Raw genomic sequence first — 22468 nt, forward strand, 5'->3', positions numbered from 1 at the left:
GACATGGGGTCCAAGCTCACTAACAGGCCACTGGTTACCTGAAAGTCCTGTGCTTCCAGGGTTTTCTAAGTCTTTCAGTTGGGTGTGCTCACAGAGAACCAAATTCCTCTTGAGCAAACCTCACTCCTCCACGTGTAAAATGCAATCATTTCTTAGTCTCTGACAAAGAACACAAAGGTGCCCAGGTAAGGGAGTATTCATGGCTCGGCCTGAGTTTTAAGTTTTCCTTCTGCCAGAACAGAAACAGAAAGCTGACCAGACAGGTCTCCCAGCTGCCTTGCTCACTAGCCTGCTTTCTCATTTGGTAGACTGAAGCATTGTCACTTAGCCCCTGCTTCCCATGCTGATAAATCACTGTTCTACAGCAGGTAAGACAAGTGACTAGAGAAACCTACCTGCATTCCCCCCACACACACCTCCTTTTCCCCAGCACTTCTGGAGAAATATTTGGGAGGCCAGGTGCCAAGCCTGAGAAAGCAGAGTCTCTTGGATGTATTGTGGGGACTGAGACTGGGGTCCCTGCTCCTTGCACAACAGCTGTGTGATTTTGTAATTTTACCCTTCAGGATCTCCACTCTCTCATTGGAAAAAGGGGGGGGTTATGTCTGTTTTGTCACAGAGGTGTGTAAAGATCACACAAGATGTAGGTATGCACACTTTGAAGACTGACAAGTGTTACATATTGCCACTAGTTCTTTGCATGGACATAAGGCAGCAGGAAAGGTACCTTTGATGTTTAATTAATACTGAAAATCTTCCATTACATTTATTTAGCTATAATTGGGAAGGAGGAGGGCAAGAGTAATTTTCAAAGGGACTTTTTCTGCTCCAAAAATAGAACTCAGAAAACACATACTTGATTTTCCTTTTGGTGTCAAACCACAGCACCATTGTTATTAGCAGTTTTACAGAATTGTGACCTTCAAACTTGGTGATAGCAAAGACTGAAAAAGAGTCTTGAAGTCTTTCAAACCGGCTTTTCAAACTAAAGCACTTTTATTTTGAATTTAGGGCTAATAGAATTGTCCTCTTAAATGAGCACTTGTAAGTTTGAGAGTTGCCTTCCAGGTGGGCTGCAGCGAATCAATGTTCTGGAAGCTGCGGAAAGCTCTTTAGGGGACTGGTCCAAATATGTTATTATAGGGTTCATGGAACAGCTCTCTGCAGTTAAAGTGTTACAGGGCAGGGAGAGGGCCAAGGAGAAATCTAGAACTTATATTTTCCCTAATTGTACACAAGCCGTATATATCTAGGATCATAATTTGCTTCCAGTTTACTGAATTTGTGAATCTTTGCACTTGTTTTAATTTGTAATTAAGTTTTCTCTAGGAGGCACACCATATGCCACCATTAATTCTTCTCGTTGATTTCTTGGGAGGATACACGAGGGCATATTTTGATGCAATTTTTGAGGTCTTTTGAAAATCAAATGACTGTGTGTTTAGCCATATGGGCCTTTGTTATTTAAAACAGCCTATGCTAAGGTAAGAAAAAGCAAACTGCAAAAGGACCTGTTAAGGAAAAAAAAAAAAATGATGGGAAAACTGTTGGGAAGAGTGTTTCAAATACACATTTTCACCTTTCGGAGGGGGGTGGGTCTATGAAATCTCTCTCAGTCGATCCGTGCAGTCTCCCCCGCCTGAACGCGCACCCCACAGAGCCCCGCCGGCCTACGGCAAGACGCCAGTCACTCCCCTGTGCTTTCAACTGGGCTGCGGAGGGCAACATCCGCCTTCGATGAGTTCAGCTGCAGCCAGCGATTTTCTGCTAACAGCTCATGCCAGGATTTGCCATGAGGCGCCAGGCCGTTCGCACCTCCGCCGTCCGGTTTTGAAAGGGGCCGGCGGGCGTCTCGGCGTTCCCGGGGCTCCGCGGCCCCCCGAGCCGCCTGCGGTAAGCGCCGGCTGCAGGCCGGGCGGGCGGCGGGCGGGCGCGCGGCGCGCACTAGGACCCAGCGGGGCTCCGGGCCCGGGTGGGAGCCGCGCCGCCGACCCCGGGCGGGCGCGGGGCTGGAGCCGGGGTTCCGGCCGCGAACCGCTGCAGCTCGGCCGGGAGACGGCGCGACCCCGCGGCGGGGCCACCCGCGAGTCCAGCGCCGCCGCAGCCCCCCAATGCGGCCGCGAGGAGCAGCGGGGGGGCAGGCGATCGAAGGTAACGAAAATGGGGCTCATTTCCTGTCTCCTGATCGCCGGCTCGGGCGCAGCATTGTCATGAGAAGCCCTCACTGTTCCGGCTGCTGCATTTTGGGGAGCCCTTTGATTTTTTTTTTTTTTTTAAGGTGTCTGCCCCCCCCCCCTATTTCCACCTGGTTTCAGATTGATTTAGAGCCTGCAGCCCAAAAGGAAAAGAGCCAGGGAGGGCAAGTTGCATATTTTCATTAGTTTTGTCTCAAAAGTAAGTTCATTTAAAAAACAAAAAAAGTTTCTCAGGAATTTGTGGATAGTTAATTTTTGGTAAAAATTGAAAAGAGCAGGCAAGGGATAATTTTTAAAATCGTCAAGCAACGGGCGTGTATTCTGTTCATGACTTCCAGGGGCTTCACTTTTGCGGGCTTCCCAGGCGTGACTTTTATTTTCAGGGACCTACCGCGTTAAATGTGGAGTTTGGCTCCGGCGGAGTTTACAGCATTGCTGTCGCCACTGTTTTGCTATCAATTATCAACAGAGTGTCATATCGGTGGGCAGTTTCAGCCTCTTTTCGAATACCGTAACTGGTTATCCTAAGACGACATGCACAGAGGAGAGTTCCCTCGGAGGGCAGCAAGACCATCTCTCTTTTTGGAAACATTATTTTTGAGGCGAAAACCCTGATTACCGGCTGGGGAGGCTGCAAAGACTATTTTTCCTGCTTTTGTTTATACTCCCGGGATGACGTTTGGGGGAGGGAAACGCAATCTTTTCTCGGCAGCTTTTAATTGTGGGCTTATTAATTTATTTAATTTATTAGTTTCCATTGGCTGGGGCTTCGGGACTCCTCTGTCACAGGATGTGCTTAAGGTGACACATTTGCTAGCAGTTGGGACACATGATGGCAAATGTAAAATGTGCCTCGTGTGCAGGCGCCGGTCGGCTGGATGCTCCCAGGTGGGGCTGGGCTAGGGAGGGTGCAACTGGCCCATTGAGAAAAAAAGGGGGTCGTTTTCCTTAGCGAAGGAAGACGTCATGTTATATTCCTTTTGTTCCCTGTTTTTCATTGATCGTCAGCTCTGCCTTAGAGAAGGGCAAACAGCTCCGAGAGTGCAGAGCCGGGAAGGCTGCACGAATGACCGCAGCCCACTTTAACTCTCACGCTGATTGGTCAGTTCCATCGAGACTTGGGAAGCCACTCACCCCAACCTTTCTCCGGCACAGATCTCTCCCAGATTGATTTTCAGTTCGGGTGCAGTTTGCTTGAGATCCTTTTCTGTTTAATTTTGTTGTTGTTGTTTCTATACAGATAAAGTAGGCCATTTTGGTGACAAATTTCCTTGCGGACGTCAGCTTACATTTATAGACATACCACTTTACAATACATTCTCCATGATTGCGCCTCGGGAGTTGCAGCATGCAAAGTTGTTCAACTTAGAATAATTTTTTTTTTCTGTTTTTTGGATCGGAGCATATGAATGGTACCTTCAAGCAGATGGATGCCAAACTGTAGCTTTACTTTTTTTTTTTTTTTAAAGATTTATGTTTATTTACTTGTGCATACAAGAACTGGGGTGTAGGTCAGAGGTGTGTGGGGGGATGGTGGTGAGAGGATTCACCAAAGACAGAGTGGGGAGCAGAACAGGTGGATCTACTGAAATACACTGCTGAGGGGAGCAGAGTGCCAGACGGGAGAGGTCTGCTGTGCCATGTGGGTCAGCTCCCTGGCCCAGGATCAAACTCAGGCCACAGTGACTGACTATAGCTTGATAGCTTGAGACTTGACCCCTGCACCACCAGGGAGACTCCCTATTATCTTTGATAGTTTAAGTGTCTTGTGCATTAGCGGGACTTAGGCACTCAATTTCAGTCTACAATGGCCAAAGAAACCAACAACGAGGAGCAATCAACATCAGCTTACACACTATTCTAAGAAATTGTGGCATTTGGCTTGTGGAGAATGCATTTCACGTCCAGGAAAATGGGCATCCTTCACCTTATAAGAACATGAATCAATAGTAAATATTTTGGGTTGTTATTATCACCAAGAGAAAAAATATAAGGCCCAAGGAATCTTCATTTGAGCCTTAATTACCTCAGTTAAAGAAGCACAGTCCCAGAAGTTGTTAAATGTATGAAGACTTTTCTGATTGGCTTAGAAACTTAGACACAGGAAGTGGATGGTATCTAATAACCCATGAGTGGAGACATGGTTGTCATGGAAACCGAGGAGAGTTAAACACCCCCCCACCCCCTACTACCATAACCACCACTTAAAAAAAATAAAACCCTGCATGTCATCACAGATGCCTGGGGAACATGTTGGCTTCTGTGAGCTTTCCCACAGCATCTGTTGAAACCTGAGACCGCGCCTGTCAAATCAAGGTCACTTTACAACAACAACCAAAAATGCAGTCTCCAGGATTTCATAACTATTTTTATTGAAAATACGTGGGGAAGAAACCTTAAAACTGGGATGAGCAGGCATGCTTACTTAGCATTTTGCTACCTCTGACTTGTGCAAGAAGGTGAAGAAGCATGTAGTGAAGCCCTAGATTGTGGAATCAAATGGGTTCGTCTGTCTGCCTTTAGAACAAAACTCTTCCTAGAACTCTAAGCAGGAGATTGTCACCCAGGGATGAAGAGGCACATGGGGGAAGAGCTAATGAAGAGTCTCTGCAAGAGGTTCCAAGGTGAACTGGAGTGAACAGAAGCCCTTCTAAGGCTGGGCTTGCCATGAGCAGGGAAAGGAAGAACCACTAAACTACTGAACAGAAGTGACAGTTCCAGAATGGCAATTACTACTATCCAGTTAACTTAGAAAAGTTTCCTTTATTTTTGTGGATCGAGAAGAGGTGTGTTAGTTGTTTTTTTAAGATTTATTTATTTATTACGTAGAAGAACTGGGGTATAAGTCAGAGGTGCGGGGGGTGAGAGGAGTCACCAGAGACAGAGTGGGGAACAGAACAGGCGGATCTACTGAATTGCACTGCTGAGGGGAACAGCGGGCAAGCCAGGAGAGGTCTGCTGCGCTATGTGGGTAGCTCCCTGGTGAGGGATCAAACTCGTGCTGCAGTGGCTGTGGACAGCTTCACAGTGCTTCAACTCAATCCCTTGCACTACCAGGGAATCCCCAAGGTGTATTAGTTTTTAGGATAATTGAGAGTTTCCCCAAATCTTGGCTGTGAATATTTTCAGTATGTCAGTCTTGGTTTCAGGGAGGATGATGAAGAAGGGAGAAAAATTTGGAAACCACCTCCATGGAGTTTGCTGAGTGGAAACTAACCCCGGAGGCCTTCTCAATTTTGCCTTGGGGGATCAACATTGGAGCTTATAAATAGAAAGCAGTGAATTTCTTGTATTTTTCTAATCATGTTAATGGTAGTCTTTAATTTCAACTTCTTGATCTTCATTTAGAAATATCTTCCTTCCAATCATAATGATTTATAGCATCATATTGCTTATCTTAATTGAAAATGGTCAGTTTAAAAAATCTTATTTAATTAGCACTTTGATCTTTTCAAAAAGCAGCAAATTTCCCATGTTTTCATCAACTAATTGCTTGGGGGGAGAGAGGAGGTAGAAAGAAGCCCAACTATATTTTAATGTTTACTTAATATCTCTCATGTTTGTCTTTGGAAGATACAGACTTTCAAAGTGGCATAGCATCGTTTGGTTATTTAGAATATATTTTATGATCTCATGTTGTCAGATACTTAACTGATTGGGATTTGGTGAAAAAAGGTTAAGTGTAATGGCATAACAGTTGTCTTTTAGCAAAGGATTTCCTGTAGGGACTTTCTTATCTGTAAGTATGTTCATGGGCAGGAAACATGTCAGTTGCTTGTTTTTACAAACTGAAGGAAATGAATGGGATTTGTTAGTTTCTAGAACCTGCCTTCATTCTCCATTGTCAAATAGTTTGCCCAGAAAACTTCATTTCTAAAGGGACTATTGAGGAGAACGATGAAATTGTTCATGCTTCTGTTTATTTTTGACTTCGGGATTAGAAAAACGGATCATTATACTGTACAACATATTTTACCAATACAAATTATCAAGATGTTCACTAATATTCCAGGTCATTCTCAGTTGTCAGATACACATATACTCACTGAAGCTGGTATTTTTGGGTGGCTCTGCCAAATTTCTAATAATTAGTCCAGAATGCCAACCAAATGCCATTCTCAGTTTTCAGATTAGCATGGAGAGGTAAGGCGAGAGAGGCAGCTTCCTTCTTCTCTTTGTTTATAAGAAAAGTCCGTAAAGGCTACATGCCAGGTCTATGGCAAGAAATTGGTGTAGGGGACAGAGTTGGAAATATGGGGGCTAAGGGGAGGGGTGCTGAAGTCAGTTTCGACACAGGAAGTGAGAAAACAAATCATAACCTTGGAAAGACTTATTCTCGATTTTTTCTTTTGAAGATTGCAAACGAATATATTTCATTGTTTTGATTCAAGTATGTTTCAAATTCTGGAAGAGGAAAAATAGGTAAAGCTTCTGTAAAGGAAAATAAAACAGACACCTCCAGGGCCTCCCTGGTGGCGCAAGGAGTTAAGCACCGCACTATGAAGCCATCAGCAGCCTCTGCAGGAGGAGTTTTATCCCCTGCCCAGCCAGGGAGCAGGGAGCAACCCACATGGCGCAGCAGACCTCTCCTGACTCCCCCGCTGCTCCCTTCAGTAGTGTACTTCAGTCGATCTGCCTGTTCTGTTCCCCACTCTGTCTCTGGTGGATCCTCTCACCCCTCGCAACTCTGGCCTGTACCCCAGCTCTTGTATGCATAAATAAATAAATCTTAAAAAAAAACAAAAAACAAAAAACAACACAGACACCTCCATTTGAGGGGAACAGCCTGGAGAGGAGTCTAGGTATGCCCGAGGGAGAGAGAACCATTTGTTGCAATCGTTTTCACACATTTTTGAAGACATCATTTTTTGTTATATATTTAGCACCAAGTAGAGTCTTATGCAGAACCTCAGTATATGAGTAGAATAAAAAGAGAGCACACAGCCTCCTTACCCCAGGGTGCCAGGGGTACCCTGTGAATGGAGTTTGCAACCTCTGCTTTTAAAATGGCCAAAATAGTCTCTAAAGAAGGCCCAAGGGAATGGCTTGCAGAGTCCTGGAACTTCTTAGCTGATGAGAGAACTTTTGCCTTGACATTTAAGGTGACGCTGGTGCTTGGACTGAGTAGGAAAAAAGCATGTACTCCAGTGTCCTGGAATCAGCTCTCATGTTTAGAGCAACAGACTGGACTGCCCGGAAGGAAGGAGAGACCCCAGTGTCGTCTCCCATGCAGGAATCGGAAAGGATGTTTTTAGGGGGACTTACAAATCAGGGCCCCCTCTCCTTGTAAGCTGTAGGTACCTGGAATGTGGATGTTCGAGATCAGTTGGTTAATATTGTACGGGAATACTTGGATTTGTTCAATTACCACCTCAGGATCTGCTTTATCACTGTTATTCTATTTGTCGGTGAAAATTATTTCATATTAAGTGTCATTCATGAAATGAAAGTTTGCCAAGCTGTATAATCTGCTTGGCAGGCTCGGTGGTATTTTGAGTGTTGAGTGAAATGATAACACACAGATGATATTTGAATATCATCAACTAGATACACATTATCTCCTCTATTATGAGATTTACTGCAGCAGGAGTTTAGGGACTGGCCCTTTTCACGAATCCCAGAAGCTCCGAGTATTAAGATTTCCATGGGGGGCGAACAGAGGTGGCCCCTTCGGTCCACTAGTGCTCAGCACAGCCTCTTGAGTCAGGTGTACATGGCTGTGGAAGTGAGGAGACCTCAGCAGAGGCTTCCAGCACTCTTGGAGGGCTCTGTGTTTCTGACAACCACAGCCAGCCTCGCTGCATGATTTCTGCAGGCTGCACAGTCGGGGAAAGAACCCAGAAGTAGAAAGAACCGGTCCCTCTCGACATTCTCCTATTTTTCCACTCTGTTGGCCATGTTTCTGTTACCTGCGTGGGGTTTGGGCTGAGGATTAAAATAATCAATGTTCCGGGAAGCCAGAGATCTTGTAACAATTTGTGCTGGAACTTTTTTCTAAAGAAAATATTTCCTCTCCAAAGATGAAACCAGTATAAGCACGAAATAGTTGGCCGTGGTAGTGGAGGAAAATGATTGTGCTAAACTTTCATTTGTTGAATTGTGCTGGATAAGACTTTTCTTGGTTAGGTTATCTGAGGAGGTCTTAGTCTTTTTCCTATCTGCATTTCAAAGAAGAATGTCTACAGCCAGAGAAACTCACAGGGTGATGACAGACCAGGTACCCCTCAAGGGAACACCAACACTCTAGGTCCTGGGGAGTTTGTCTCTGAAGTCAAGGGTACATCTCAGTCAGTAGGACATTGTTGAAGTTGCTAATGTTACACAGACCGAGTCCTATCCCTTTGTGATGGTATTTTCTTAGGGTTCAGGTAGTAGCGAGTCCTATTTGAAGAGGGGTTTTTCACATATACACAAGGTTAGATTTTAGGTCACTTGAGATATCTTTGCACTGTGAAATTTTCTGATGCCACAAGCTTAACATTTTGCAGCCTTAAGATGAAAACAATTACCATATAATGACTCGTTAATAAATGTCTCTAAATTTAGATTCATTTTGTTTCATGAGGCTAGATTTAGCATTTAGAATGGCCTCTTGAAAAAGAAATAATTTGCTTTGGGTAAGTTTGGCAATATTGTGTAATAGAGAAATATGTCACACTAGTAAGGGGCTTTTGTCTATCAGTTGTTGCCCCGACATTACTTTAATTGACTCGTGTAATAAACTAGTGTTGACATAATACTACTATGTAATGATAAAATACATTAATGTCCTATTTTATGGAGGAAGAGGCTGAGGCAACTATGCCCCCCAGGGCCACATACTCTTTGGTAGTCAACTAGCAAAGGGATCTTACCTTCACACCCCTGTCTGAATATTCCAGACATTTCCATCCCACTGACGACCTTACATGTGTCCCTCTGTTTCTGTTCCAGGCTTGATGATATCCCCTTCCAAGCTGGAAATAGAGTTTCCTCCTGGGATCAGTTGCAGGGTGGGGTGGGGAATATTTGTCATGTTTCTGGGATGAAGTCAGATTTTGCTTCTCCATTTTCTTGTCCCAGCATCAGAACATTAGTGATGGGATGGGCTTGTTAGTCCCTGGTCAGTGAGCCGCTTCCTTGACTCACCTGTGTGTACTCTGAGCACTTTGATCTAGTCAATTACATGCCTTTATCACGGGTATAGGAACATCCTGATTTACCCAAACACATAGTTTTTTTTTTTTTGTGGAATCCACAAAAATAGATTTCCTAGGCAATATTTGTTTTTGTAATTTGCATGAGCTACCCAAGTTATCCAGGCGTGTAAATATAATGACATCTCCTTTGCATCTGAATCAAAAAGAACTGGCTTAGATTGTCAGGTTGGCAGGGTATCTGGGTCCCCTCAGGACTCTCCTACGCCTGATCACCCATGCTTGTGTGGATTTGTACAGACCAAGTAGAAAGGATCAATTTGACTCCCTCGTCTAAGTTCTGCTCTTGCACTAGTGTAGGGGGGTGGGGGAAATGACAAGTTAAATCCTTAGCTGGACATCATGCTATGCCTGGTATGAGTGTGACCAGTTGGAACTAGTAGTGGAACCTATGTAGACATTTGCAGGTGCCTGGCACTTTTTCATTCCCTTGAAGACTTCAGGTAACTGATCAGAACTTGGTGGAACTTCATAGAGTTCACACTTAATGAATTCATTTTTAAAAATTGATCTAGGAAAGTGCTAAAGATCTTTGTGTGCCAATTTGTAGAAACAAACCATCCACATATTCTCTTGATGAGCAATTATTGAGTAACTACTGCATACTAAAAACTATGCTCTGTGATAGGGACAGAAGCGACTCCCAGACAGCCTACCATCAGTTCCATGCTTTTACTCTATGTTGGTGCCAAGGTAGATTTTGTGTTATTTGATAGGATTTGGTAGGTCATCTTTTGAGTCTGGGATGCTCAAAACCTTTACATATAAATGAACGGTAATTATCAGTTCTTCTTCGCTTCAGGTCATTTCAGGTTGGGGAAAGATCTCATAGGAATGCTTTCTTTTCAGCTAGTGGGACAAACCTATGTGCTTTTGTTTTTTTTTTTTTTTTTTTTAGAAGCCCACCCTGAAAAGAGAATTCAGGGGTGGGTCGTTTACTTGGGAGATGATCCCAAGAAGACATCAGCAGGTGTCAGGAGTGGGAGGTAAGGAAGAGGAGGAGCCAGTGGTACATCTTCTTTCCAGTTGCCTCTGTGGGCAGCAGGGCACTACGGGCTGTGCCAGACTTGTCACCCTGTCACTGGCTGGTGAAAGTTCTCAGAGGCCGCTGATTCCCAGCACTTGGGGTCTCAATCCAGCCTGGGATGGTTGTTGGGGTCTTGTTGGTGCCTTGGTAGCAGTGAAGGTTGGCTGGTGTGCATGACCAGAGCAGGATGTCGTGGGAACATCAGTTCTCCCGCCAGCACTCTGCCCATCAGCTCCTTCCTCTGACATGGAACTTGTAGATGTTTCAGGAGAACTGATTCTCCTGAACTTCAAAATGAAGACGATCCAGGGCGCGTGGTTCTTTACTCTGAAAAGCAGAAACTAGAGAAGGGTCTTAGTTCAGAGTGCAAGCATACAGGCAGACATTTTGTACAAGTGCACCCATTTGGTCATTGTTTCCTCTGTCACAACCATTAGCCTTGTTCCCCAGGCTGGATGTAGGATGCCATCTTGTTTGACACTCCACACAGCTAATTTATCACCAGGACATCTTGCTGCTTTCTTTGAAGTCCACCTCAGATTCGGTTCCTCATCTTGAGTTCTGGTGCCTCACCTGAAGGATGCCATGGGAAACACTTCAAGGATGCCCTGTCCCTCATGGCTCTCTCCCCTCCTCTGTCCTCCCAAAGACCCCTTTCCCTAAAACACTCTAGATGTTTGGGCTCTAAAGCTCCCTGCTTCCAAACCTTGCCTCTGCCTCTTATAGCTGTGTGGCCTTAACCTAAGAGAATAAATATGCAAATATGACCCAGTCATGTGGAAATCCTGAAACGATTATTGTGAAGGCTAATCATCAAGTCCCTGAAAAGCACTGGGCTCTGAGCCTGGCCTGGAGTTACAACTTAAATGAGCGTAGCTGTGTTTATTATGTTATTGTTGGGGCTTTGTTGCATCTACCAAGAACCTATGGTGGGTCCCAGTCCTTCACCCTTATCAAGTCTGTCCTCCTCTTTTTAACTTTTAAGTTCTTTCATAATCTGGCCCTATCCATTACTGTGCAGGGAATTCCCAGGATCTGGTCAGGGATTATTCATCCCAGAACTTGCTTTGCTCTTTCCAGATCCCCTGCATTTGTTCCTGTTGTTTCCCTGACCATAGCCACCTTCTTTCTCACTTCACATATTCTACAGTCACCAGTTCTACCCATTGTACAACTTTAATGTTCAGAGAAAATGCAATTTGTTCATTTTGTCCATAGCATACCTTCCTCCCCTGCACACATCCTGGGGCTTTCAGGAAAAAGAATTTTAACTTTTAATCCCATGCATTTTAGAATTACGTTTAATCTAATAATCCAAAGACTCCCTTAAAATAATCTTCAGTCTTCCTAGGAAAACAGAACCCATTCTTCTTGTCGTCCCCCCTTCTTTGAGTGCGATGGCAACAGTGTGTGTGGCAAGGGCATTGAGCAGGCTCCTTCCTTTCATCTCTTGTGGAGGATGAACAAACTCATGCCCCTGGGGTGGGGTGGCTGTTCCCTCAGGGGCCAGGGCTCTTGCCCTCTGGGATTGACTGTTCCATACCTGCAGTTGAAGTCTGTGACCCTTAGACATGGTTCTAGTCCAGTGGTCTTTCAAGACCCCCCAGTAAGGTGCAGAAACATTGCCCTGCAATGGTAATAGCAGCACAAATGGACAGACAGAAACACCAAATGATTTGGCAAAATAACATGTGTAGCTAAAACATGACTTTTGCAAACTATTTTTTTTTTCACATTCAATGCACTCTGAACTCTTCCATTCTATTTTATTTAGTGACAAAAACACAGTCTGGGTTCCAACAAGTGACCCACAGTTTGCAAAAAAAAAAAAAAAAAAAAATTCACCTGGTCATGCTCTCAGCATCATCAGAACCCTCCTCTGCACCCCCTGCTCATGCCGTCGCACCTGGCCTCCTGTTGGCTGCAACTCTGTGTATTAGCCACACTCTCCATCCAGCCCACTGGCCTGGTTCCTTTGCAAGGGGACCCCTCTTGTACCACAGCCCACCTGAAGCCCTCCACCCCATGCTCTGCTTGGGTAAGCTGCCATGCAGGCTGATGAAGCAGTGTCCAGGCGGTGCAGCCGGCTCTTCCCAGGGCTCCAATGAAAAAGGGGTGGGCACAGGACCGCCCTCTGTGCCCAGGAAACCAAAGTACCCATGGGCAAGTCAGGCCAAGGAGTACACGCCACTGCCCCATAATTAACTGGGGTTAGAAAAGGGTGGGTTCTTCTTTCACTTCCTCTCCACTACCCCATCCTACCATGGAGGCCGAAAGATTAGGGACTTCACTGCCCCTCAGGGGTGAAACCAGCACCTTCTTCTGCCTTCAGGTGAATTCTATGAGTGAGTCCTTCACACTCCTGTGTAAGAGGGAAAATTCCTGCCCGGGGCAAAGCCCTGCTTTCAGGGTTGTGAACTTTATGCTTATAGCAGATTCAGAGCCATCTGCTAGCTTCCTGCTGAGCCCGTTCTCTCCGATTATTACCTGAGCTCAGCTAACAACCACATTTCTAAGACTCCCTTGCAGCTAAGAATGGTCAAATTTTAGCATTTGTGATCACTGTTGTATCTGTCTTTACTCTGGAAGCCATTCATAGTGTAGTTGTGCATGCTCTATGTAAATGGAAACATTATGTGAATGTGTGTATATATATTTCTGCAGGAAACACTTGCATTATTGTATAAATGTCATTTGTACATTTCTTTCCTGCTTGGTGCTAGACCAGGATATGAACATGCTAAGTCTACTATTAATGAGCATTTGGATTATTGTGCTGCTACCATCAGTCTTCAACATGCATTCTGGTAACACAGGCAAACACTTCTGTGGGTTAGGGTTTCTCGCACTCTGGGTTCTGACCATAGTGGCTATGGAATAGGTTCAGTAAATTATGACCAAACAGCACTTAAACAAAATGAAAGCGAGAGATTAAGAATAAAACAGGAGGGCCTCCCCGGTGGCGCAGCGGTTGAGCGCTGGGTTGCGAGGCTGCCCGCTGCTTCTGCAGCACCGGTTCGATCCCCGGCTGCTCCCCGGCCACCGGAGGAGGGTCCCGCATGGCGCGCAGACCTCTCCTGCCGCCCGCTGCTCCCCTCAGCAGTGTACTTCGGTCCTTCTGCCTACTGTGCTCCCTGCTCTGGCTCTGGTGAATTCTCTCACCCTCCCACGCTTCTGACTGTACCCAGTGCTTGTATAAATAAATAAATAAATAAATAAATAAATAAATAAATAAATAAAACATGCCTCTATTTAAAAAAAATTGAAAAAAAAAGAATAAAACAGGAAATGTCATACATAGCACCTCTCTTATAATAAGGGTAGGTGTGGTTTCATAACACTCCAGTTTTGCTTCCATAAGTGTGTGTTGAGTATATGTGCATATAGGGTCATGGATTCAAAGGTACTTTTTTTTTTTTTTTTTTTAAAGATTTATTTATTTATTTATACAAGCACTGGGTACAGTCAGAAGTGCAGAAGGGTGAGAGAATTCACCAGAGCCAGAGCAGGGAACAGAACAGGCAGATGGACGAAGTCCACTGCTGAGGGGAGCAGCGGGCAGCAGGAGAGGTCTGCGCATCATGTGGGACCCTCACCCAGTGGCTGGGGATCGAACCGGCTCTGCAGAGGCTGCGGGCAGCTTCACCGCTGCGCTCAACCGCTGCGCCATCGGGGAGGCCCTCAAAGGTACTTCTTATGAACCAGGATCAACAACAGCAAAGGGGAAGCTTCTGCCCTTGGGTTGCTGTCTGGGTATGTAATTGTTGGTGATAGGGTGTGAGCATCTTAATTTAAAAAATTTTTCCCCCATCATTACAGAGTTTTACTGGACAATGATGTGAGTTCTGACAGGAGGGGGAATTCTGTACTTCACACACATGGAGGAAATTGCAGTTCAAACACAGATCTCACATATTTATTCCTGAGCTATCCTACTAGGTAGAGAAGCATACAAATATTTTCCTAAATGTGTCTAAACTGTGATGTTTTCAGTGTGATATTGGTAAGTTTTTCTTGACAGTATTTCTTAGGATTTTTACATCAGCATTCATGAGCATGAAGCCTATAATTCTCTTTTCTTAACAAATTTTGGTATCAATATTTTCCTGGCTTTTTAAAATAAGTCAAACAGTCCTTTTCCCCTATTGTCTGCAATAGTTTGTTTAGTCAGAATTATAGGTTCCTTAGAATGTATGATAGCAGTCACCTGACTATCTGGGATAGGATTTTAGAAATATTTGCAAGTACTAATTCAACTTCTTTTATAGTGAGGCTATTCTGGTATTTTGTTTTATTCATGGTTCTGTTTTTAGCAATTTTCTAAAAATTTCTAGAAATTTGTTTCTTTCTTTTTTTTTTTTTTTTTACAATTTGGGAAGCTAGGGGTTATTTATAATAGTCTCTTTTTTGGGTTTTAATATTATTTTTAACCTCTCTGTCATCACGACTAGTATAATTCTTCATTACTCACAAGCTTACATACTTGCTTACTTTTTCCTTCCTCTGTATCACTAGAATTTTGTTACTGCTCTTAGTGTTTTCCAAAAAATTTAATTTCTTAGATATTCTCCACAGTATGTCTGTTTAGTCTCTGCTAGTATCTTTATTCTTGTTAGTTGTCAGTATTTATTTTGTTATTTTTTTAAACTTCCTAAGATGGCAACTTGGTTCATTACTTTTGAAATTTTCCTTTCTAATATAGAAAATAAGCGTATTTCTAAATACTGAGCTAGCTCTATCTCAGAAGTTTTGATATGTAAAATTTTCATTAGTATATAGTTCTAAATAACTTCTAAATTTATTATACTTTTTTGTTCAATGAGTTAACTTAAAATGTTTTGTTTCAAACTCCTAACTTCTTTTCTGTTATCTTTCAGCATTTCTGTTCTATATTAAATTTTAACAACTACATTTTTGTCATCAGATATAGTCTTTTTTTTTTTTTTTTAGATATAGTCTTACAATAACAATCTTTTAACACTAAGTCAAGCTTGTTTACTGAGTTGTATGATTTTTTTCTGTTTTCATAGATTCTTTGTTGGATCTATTTTTTGCTGAGAGAAGTATATGATAGTGGGTTTTCAGTTTTTCTTGACATATTTTGAAATTATATTATTTGGTATATATACATTTAGAATTCTATCCATCTTCTTGATGAACTGAAATTTTATTATTATAAAGTTAATACACTTTAGCTCTTGCATTGTCTTCAAATGTTGTCTGATGTGCATGTCATGGTATTGAACAGCAGCGGGATATCATAAGCTTTAGTCTTGTTATTTTTTGTTTTCCATCCTTGATTTTGTCAAATTCCTTGTACCCTAATATTTTAGATGTGTTTTTTTACATATGACTTATAGTTGGATATTGTTTTGATGCAATCTGTAAATGTCTTTGAACTATGTAATCTGTTTATACTTATTTTAATTACAAATATAATTCATTCTATTCCTTCATGGAATATGATTTATGCTTTCCATTTATCCTGAATCTTCTGTTTCTTTTTATTGACTAGCCTTTTTTCCCCTTATATTTCATATATGCCATAGTACTTTGGAAATTTTATACTCTATTTTTCTTTTTTTAATGGCTCTCTAGAAATTTCAGTTTGCATATTTATCAAAATCTAAAGCTAATTAGTATCTTTCCTGCAATCTCAAACAATTAAGAGAGCTTAAACCACTTCACTCCAGTCATCCTCCTCTCTCCAACTTAACTCTGATATTTGCTCAGAGTTTTAGTTCTATTTTTTTTAACTCACAGGTTAGATACCATTTTAAAGTAGAAATGCTTTTTCACATTTACCCACATACTTACTATTATCTTTGTTTATAATTCCTTCCCCTTCTTCCCCATGCTACTTTTTCTTCTTAGATATTATTTAATGAGGATCAATTGAAGAAAAACTATTTCAGTTATTGTTTGTTAGAAAAAATTTCCCATTTTCTTAAAATATAGCTTTGCTGGGTGTAAATGTATTTTTGCTAGGTATAAAATTCCACACATTTTCTCTCAATACATTAAAAGTACTGTATTGTTTTTTACTTCCTTTACTGAGAATCAATGCTAAGTCTAATTGCCACTTGCCATTGAAGGTATTTTTTCTTCAGGATACTTTATGGCACTTTTTTTTTTAAAAGATTTATTTTTATTTATTTACTTATTTATACAAGTTCTGGGTACAGTCATAAGCGCGGGAGGGTGAGAGAATTCACCAGAGCCAGAGCAGGGAGCAGAGCAGGCAGAAGGACCGAAGTACACTGCTGAGGGGAGCAGCGGGCGGCAGGAGAGGTCTGCGCACCATGTGGGACCCTCCTCCGGTGCCCGGGAGCAGCTGGGGATCGAACCTGCACTGCAGAGGCTGCGGGCAGCTTCGCAACCCAGCGCTCAACCGCTGTGCCACCGGGGAGGCCCACTTTATGGCACTTTTTAAGATAATCTCTTTGCCTTTGGCATCCTTTAATTTTATTATAAAGTATCTAGGTATGAATTTCTTTTTTTGTATTTATTTTGCTTGAGTTTTTTTGGTTTTGTGAATTTGCATATTGATTTTTTTCCCCATCATTTCTGGAAGATGCTTAGAATCTGTACTCTGTTCTGGATTTCAGGTTAGGTATGTGTTAGACTTTTATTCTCTGTCTTCTCTGTGTTTTAGTCCATTCCATATTTTCTAGTTCTCTCTAACTATGTGCCATAGTTTATATAATTTTTCAATCTCCAGTTTCCTGTACCTTATCTTTTAAACTTTGTTTATACACTTCCCCCTTCAATTATTTATTTAAACATTTATTTTTTACCTATGTTTGATAATTGTAAAATTTGAAGCCATTGTGAAAGTTTTAGTTCTACAATTCATTCTTTCTGCCAGCTGTTGTTCATGATACTTTCTTTCCTTGTGCATGTGTATGTCTGTGGTTTTTGTTTTGCTTTGCTTTAATTTACAGTGACCTATTTTTTTTTTTTGATACTTTATCAGTAGACATTGCTTGAGTTTTGTATTGAAAGTGAGTTTTTCTAGATTTCATATTGGTTTCTGCTAGGTTCCTAGGATCATCAACAATCTACAAAACAAAGACAATTCTCACTCAATTTGAGGTTTTTGGGGACCAACCACATAGTCAATTCATACTGGAAACCCATATGAGGGCTGCCCTGTGGTTACAAATTTTCAGTGAAGTCTTCTTCCCCTTCTATTGAGCATTCATTTTAAGGTAGACAATTCCAGTAACTTTTCGGAATCCTTTCTTTGGTAGAGTGCCTTTGATTATACTTTGTGCCGGGGTGGACCTGGCTTTGTCAGTGCTACCATGCCTGCTAAGTTGTAAAAACAGAAGCTCAATTTCTCACCATTTATTAAATGCCTTGAGATAAAAACTGATATAAATGTTGTACTCTTAGTGTACCTTATTTTCTTGTTGACCCATGAATATATTTCAAACTACTTTTGAGGAAATACCTGGTCCAACACTTTTGATTGTTTTCAGAGGAGTGAACAGGTATCTGTCAGAAAGGGAATTCCTATCCTTCTTTTTCTTTGTATGACTCCTTTAATAGTCTTAATATTCCTTGAAATGTAAAAAATGCCTCTAGACAACCAGGGTAAAGGTCATACATAGAGAAAACAACATAATCACTGTTTTCAAAACATCTCCTTCCACGAATACTCCAAGGGTATTTTAAATTCTAACTTGTATTAGTTGCTAGAACACTAGCTGCTTCAATAAACCCAACATAGTGCAGTGAATCAAAACAGCAGACTTTTTTTCTTACATATCCAAAGTGGCTGCTATGAAACAACCACTTTTATTCAGGTTCTCATTCAGGTGGTGATTCTGGGACCCAGGCATTTCCCATTCTATGACCCTTCCATTTTCAACCTGTAGCTCCCCAGCTCATTGTGCTTATTTGGGAAAGAACTTGGAGACTCATGAGGGGCAGGTTCCTACCAGTCAGTCAACATATGACAGATTCTATGTCCTTTCCCATTCCAATGGGTAATACTTGGTAAAACTTCCACATCTGACTATAAGGCAAAATTGCTAGAATGGTAATCTAAATGTGTGCCTAGGACAAAGAATAAGCAGGTTAATAGTCAGTCTCTGCATAGATTTCATTCCTGAAACTTCAGTCCAAGCTGATTTCTTACTCCACAGAGCTCTTCAACTTACAGTCAGTTCCACCAGGTTTAGATCTAGTTTTATAGATTTATTTCATATTCTATAATCTAAATTCCCAACTCAGTAACAGCTTCCGTGAAGGTGAGTTTTTTGTGCTGTCCCTGCCACTTAGTTCAGAACACACAGTATGCTCTAAAACAATTAAGCCTTTAGTTCAAAAGGAATGCTCTTGTTCTAGGACACATTTACTAGCATATTTAGGGATGCAGCGTGGTGGTCTCATATTATTTGTTATGTTAGGCTTTCAATTCATGGAGAAAAGCTAACTCCTTGAAGTTCGGAGGGACTGTACACTACACGTAATAGTGGCCTTTCCATGGGGGATCAGTTTAATTTGTCTCAGTTTTTCCTTCTGCAGTGTTGAAATCAGCTTATTTCCTTCTGGGCTATTATGGGAATGCATTCAATCATTCTGTAAGTATTTGTTGAGGTATACTGAATGCTAGATAGTTATAATGGGCTGGACATAGAGAGATGAGCAGCAGAGATAGGACTCCACCCTAAAGAGGGTTAGATGAGGTGTACATGCACCACTTTGAGTGGAGAAAGATCTTTATAGTTGACTTTGCAATTGATATAGTGGTGGTGGGGCTGGTGGTTATTCTCATGATGTAAAAGAATAATACTTGGTGCTGTTTCAAGTCCTTCAATGGAGACCTGGCATTCTTTTTCCCCATTGGTTTAGGCTTTGCTTCAAGAGTCTGGCCTTTCTCTAGGCTGGTCTTTAGCAAATCAACAAGCTGAGGAGCTTTGTTCTTGAATATTTCCCTAGGGCTGAGGTAGTCTCAGCTGAACTGGGCCCTGAGGTTATTGGCCTCCATATCACTCTGTACTTGAGCTGTGCTTATGACTTTGTTGCTAGGCTCAATGTTTCCAATGCTTCGTTTTTATTTTCTGCTGCTATTGGTCTTTGTAAATGAGAATGACATATGAGCCTGAGTTAAATGGTTGGAATCATATTTTGTTTTCATTGAGTAATTTTCTTTCTCTGCTGCTCTGTAGTTTGGATTGGAAAATACACTAACATCTTAGGAACTCTAGCTAATCTATTATCCACCTGCTAGGAAGCAAACACAATGCATGTGGCAATTTACTTTATAGACCGATAAAGCCCATGTTTTGGAAAAATGTTGGACTGTTTATATCAAAACATTGTTTTGAATCAACTTATCTAAAATAATGCACATTAAGAATGGGAAGTGGTATCCTGTGCATCATCATCAAAATTCCAGGAAGGGTCATGCTGCAAACTGCAAGATGTGCTGAGTCTATAATTAGGCACCGGCCACGCTTTATTTGCTGGAGCATCTCCTTGTGCTCAGCTCTGGCACAGGTCAGAGAACAGCTCTCTAGCCCAGAGGAATTCACTTCAGAAGATGATCCCGTTGGCAAATCCAGCTCCTTCAAAAAGCCAAGACAGAGAAACAGTGCAATGTTGCTTCCGTCATGGCTTCGGGGCATAGAAGTTCTGGCAGAGTAGACTCCAACATTCCTAATAAAATAGAGGAAGGGAAGAGGGGTGCAATGTCCTTTTCTTGGAAATTGTGTTCACTTTCTTGTCAACTCCCAGGCTTCTCTCTTACCTTTCAAAGTAGTCTCTTACTTAGAAAAGTTTCTAACACAACACGTTTGGAGCTACCATGTCCCTGCCAAGGACTTCCATGACTTTTAGAACCCAGGAGCTAGCAGGCTGAGTGGAGTAGTGATCTCTCTGTGAGTCCTGAGGGATTTCTTTCCACACTGAGCAAGGGCTCTTTCTAGCTTTGTAGCCAATATTCATTCACTGCAAAGAAGAGATAAAACTCCTAGTTTTTGTTTTTGTTTTGTTTTTGTGAAAACATGGAGCCATCATATTATATAATTTTCAGATGTATGTCTTTATAATTGAATATTTGTGTACATTGAAAGGGAAGAGGGATGTAAAGAGAAATAACCTGAGCATTCATTTCAAGAAGGTAAAAAGAAAGAACAACAATTCAATTTTTAAGAAAGCTAGGAAGAAGGAAATAATAAAAATAAGAGAATAAAGGAATAAAACAAAACGGTCATCCCATAGAATCAATTGATAAATCCTGATGAGACTAATCAAGAAAAAAAAATCACAAATAACCAACATTGGGATGAAAGAACCAAAATCACTATGGTTGAAAGATAATAGAGGAATATGAAAAATAACCCAATGGTAAAATATTTGAAATTTTAGAAGAAATGGACATTTTAAAAAATGTCACTTATAAAAACTGACATAAGAGAAATCAGTGTCCAAGTAGCCTTATATCTGCTTATATGAATATGTAATTGAAAACCTTCACACAAGGAAAACGTCACATCTAAGAGGTTTTTCTGTTGAATTCATTAAATATTTCAGGAATAAATAGCATATTTTTTCCACAGACTCTTCCAGATAATAGAAAAAGGACACTGTTGACATATTTTAAGAGGCCAGAATTTTGATACTAAAACCTGACATTGTAAGAAAGGAAAATTCCAGGCCAATTTTATTCATAAGATTCAAAAATCCTAACTAAAATATTAGCAGAGGGGATTCAGTTGTCATCTGCAAAGTTAAAATAATATATTTGAAAATCAGTTGGTATAACTCAGCATTAACAGAAGAAAGAAAAAGAATTTTGATCATCTCAATAAATGCAGAAAATATATGTAATATAATTAACATTTAGTCACAATTAAAAGAAGACTCAGCAAACTATATCATTAAAAAAATACCTTAAATAATTAAAGAATATGCAACATCAGGAAAAAAGAGCAACATCAATCATTGCATTGCAGACCATAGCTAATGCAAAGTAGCACAAAAGAAAGTTGAAGATATTAGGATTAAAATGGAATAGGTCAAACCTTTGGGAGGTTAAATTACTATGTATATAGAAAATTGAAAAGAAATTTCAGATACTTGTTGGAACTGAAAAGTGAAGTTAGCAAGTTTTCTGAATGCACTGTAAATATGAAATAGTAAATTATATTTCTATTTATCACTAAACAGAATGAATTTACTTTAGAATAAAAATAATCAAATAGCTAAGAAAACATCTAAAAAGGTTATGAAGACCTATATATATTGAAAATCACTTAATCTACTTGAGAGAAAATAAGGAGAACCTTAATAAAATGCAGAGATATATCATGTTCATGAAATGGAAGATTCATTTTTCAAGGGTGTCAATTTCAAACTGATGTATACAATCAATATAATCACAATCAAAATCCCAAGAGGGTTTTAGTGAAAATCAATGAGCTTATCCTAAAATTTATATGGATATACAAAGGACTGGGAATAGCCAAGATACTTTTGAAGAAAAATAGGATAAGAGAGCTTGCTCTACCAGATATTAAGATTTATTGTTATGCTAGTGTAATTGAGGCCATCTGGCATTTGTGTAAGAACAAATTAATAGACTAGTGGAAAAGAATAGAGTCCAAAAAACAGATCTGTGTATGAACAGACTTGCTGTCAATGACAAAAGGCACTGTAGAATATTGGGGACAGGACGGTCTCTTTAAAACAAATTGTCCTGGGATAGTTGGATATCAGTGTAGAAAAATAATAAAACTGGACCCTAACTTTACACTATATATCTAAACCCAGTCCAAGTGAATTCAAGATCTAATGTGAAAGACAAGATAATAAACTATACAGAAGACAATGTAGGATAATGTATTTATGATTCTGGCTAAGAAAACAATTCCTGCATAGGACCCAAAAGAACCAATCATTAAGAAAAGGACAGATAAAACTGGACTATATTAAAATGAGGAACTTACATGTTCATCAAAAGACACAGTTAAGAGAATGAGAGGCAAGTTGGAGATATTTACAACATTTATAATTTACAAAGTGCTCATGGGAAGAAT

At 41.0% G+C, this 22468-nt stretch overlaps 1 protein-coding gene across 5 annotated transcripts in view; it reads left to right on the top strand.

Moving 5' to 3' along the window:
- The first annotated feature begins 1835 nt into the window (after positions 1 to 1835).
- Positions 1836 to 22468, top strand: part of FOXN3 (forkhead box N3) — a 359639-nt gene continuing 339006 nt past the window's right edge. For 4 of the 5 annotated variants that reach the window (XM_037503724.2, XM_054691729.1, XM_054691732.1 and 1 more), the window contains exon 1: positions 2075 to 2151. The gene's annotated coding sequence lies outside the window, so the exon portion shown is untranslated. Of the gene's footprint in view, positions 1894 to 2074; positions 2152 to 22468 lie in introns of those variants that run through there. The other variant, XM_037503725.2, reaches the window with a different exon arrangement.

This window comes from Talpa occidentalis, unplaced genomic scaffold, assembly GCF_014898055.3.
Source record: "Talpa occidentalis isolate TD23 unplaced genomic scaffold, MPIMG_talOcc4v2.1 talOcc4.11, whole genome shotgun sequence".
NCBI lineage: Eukaryota > Metazoa > Chordata > Mammalia > Eulipotyphla > Talpidae > Talpa > Talpa occidentalis.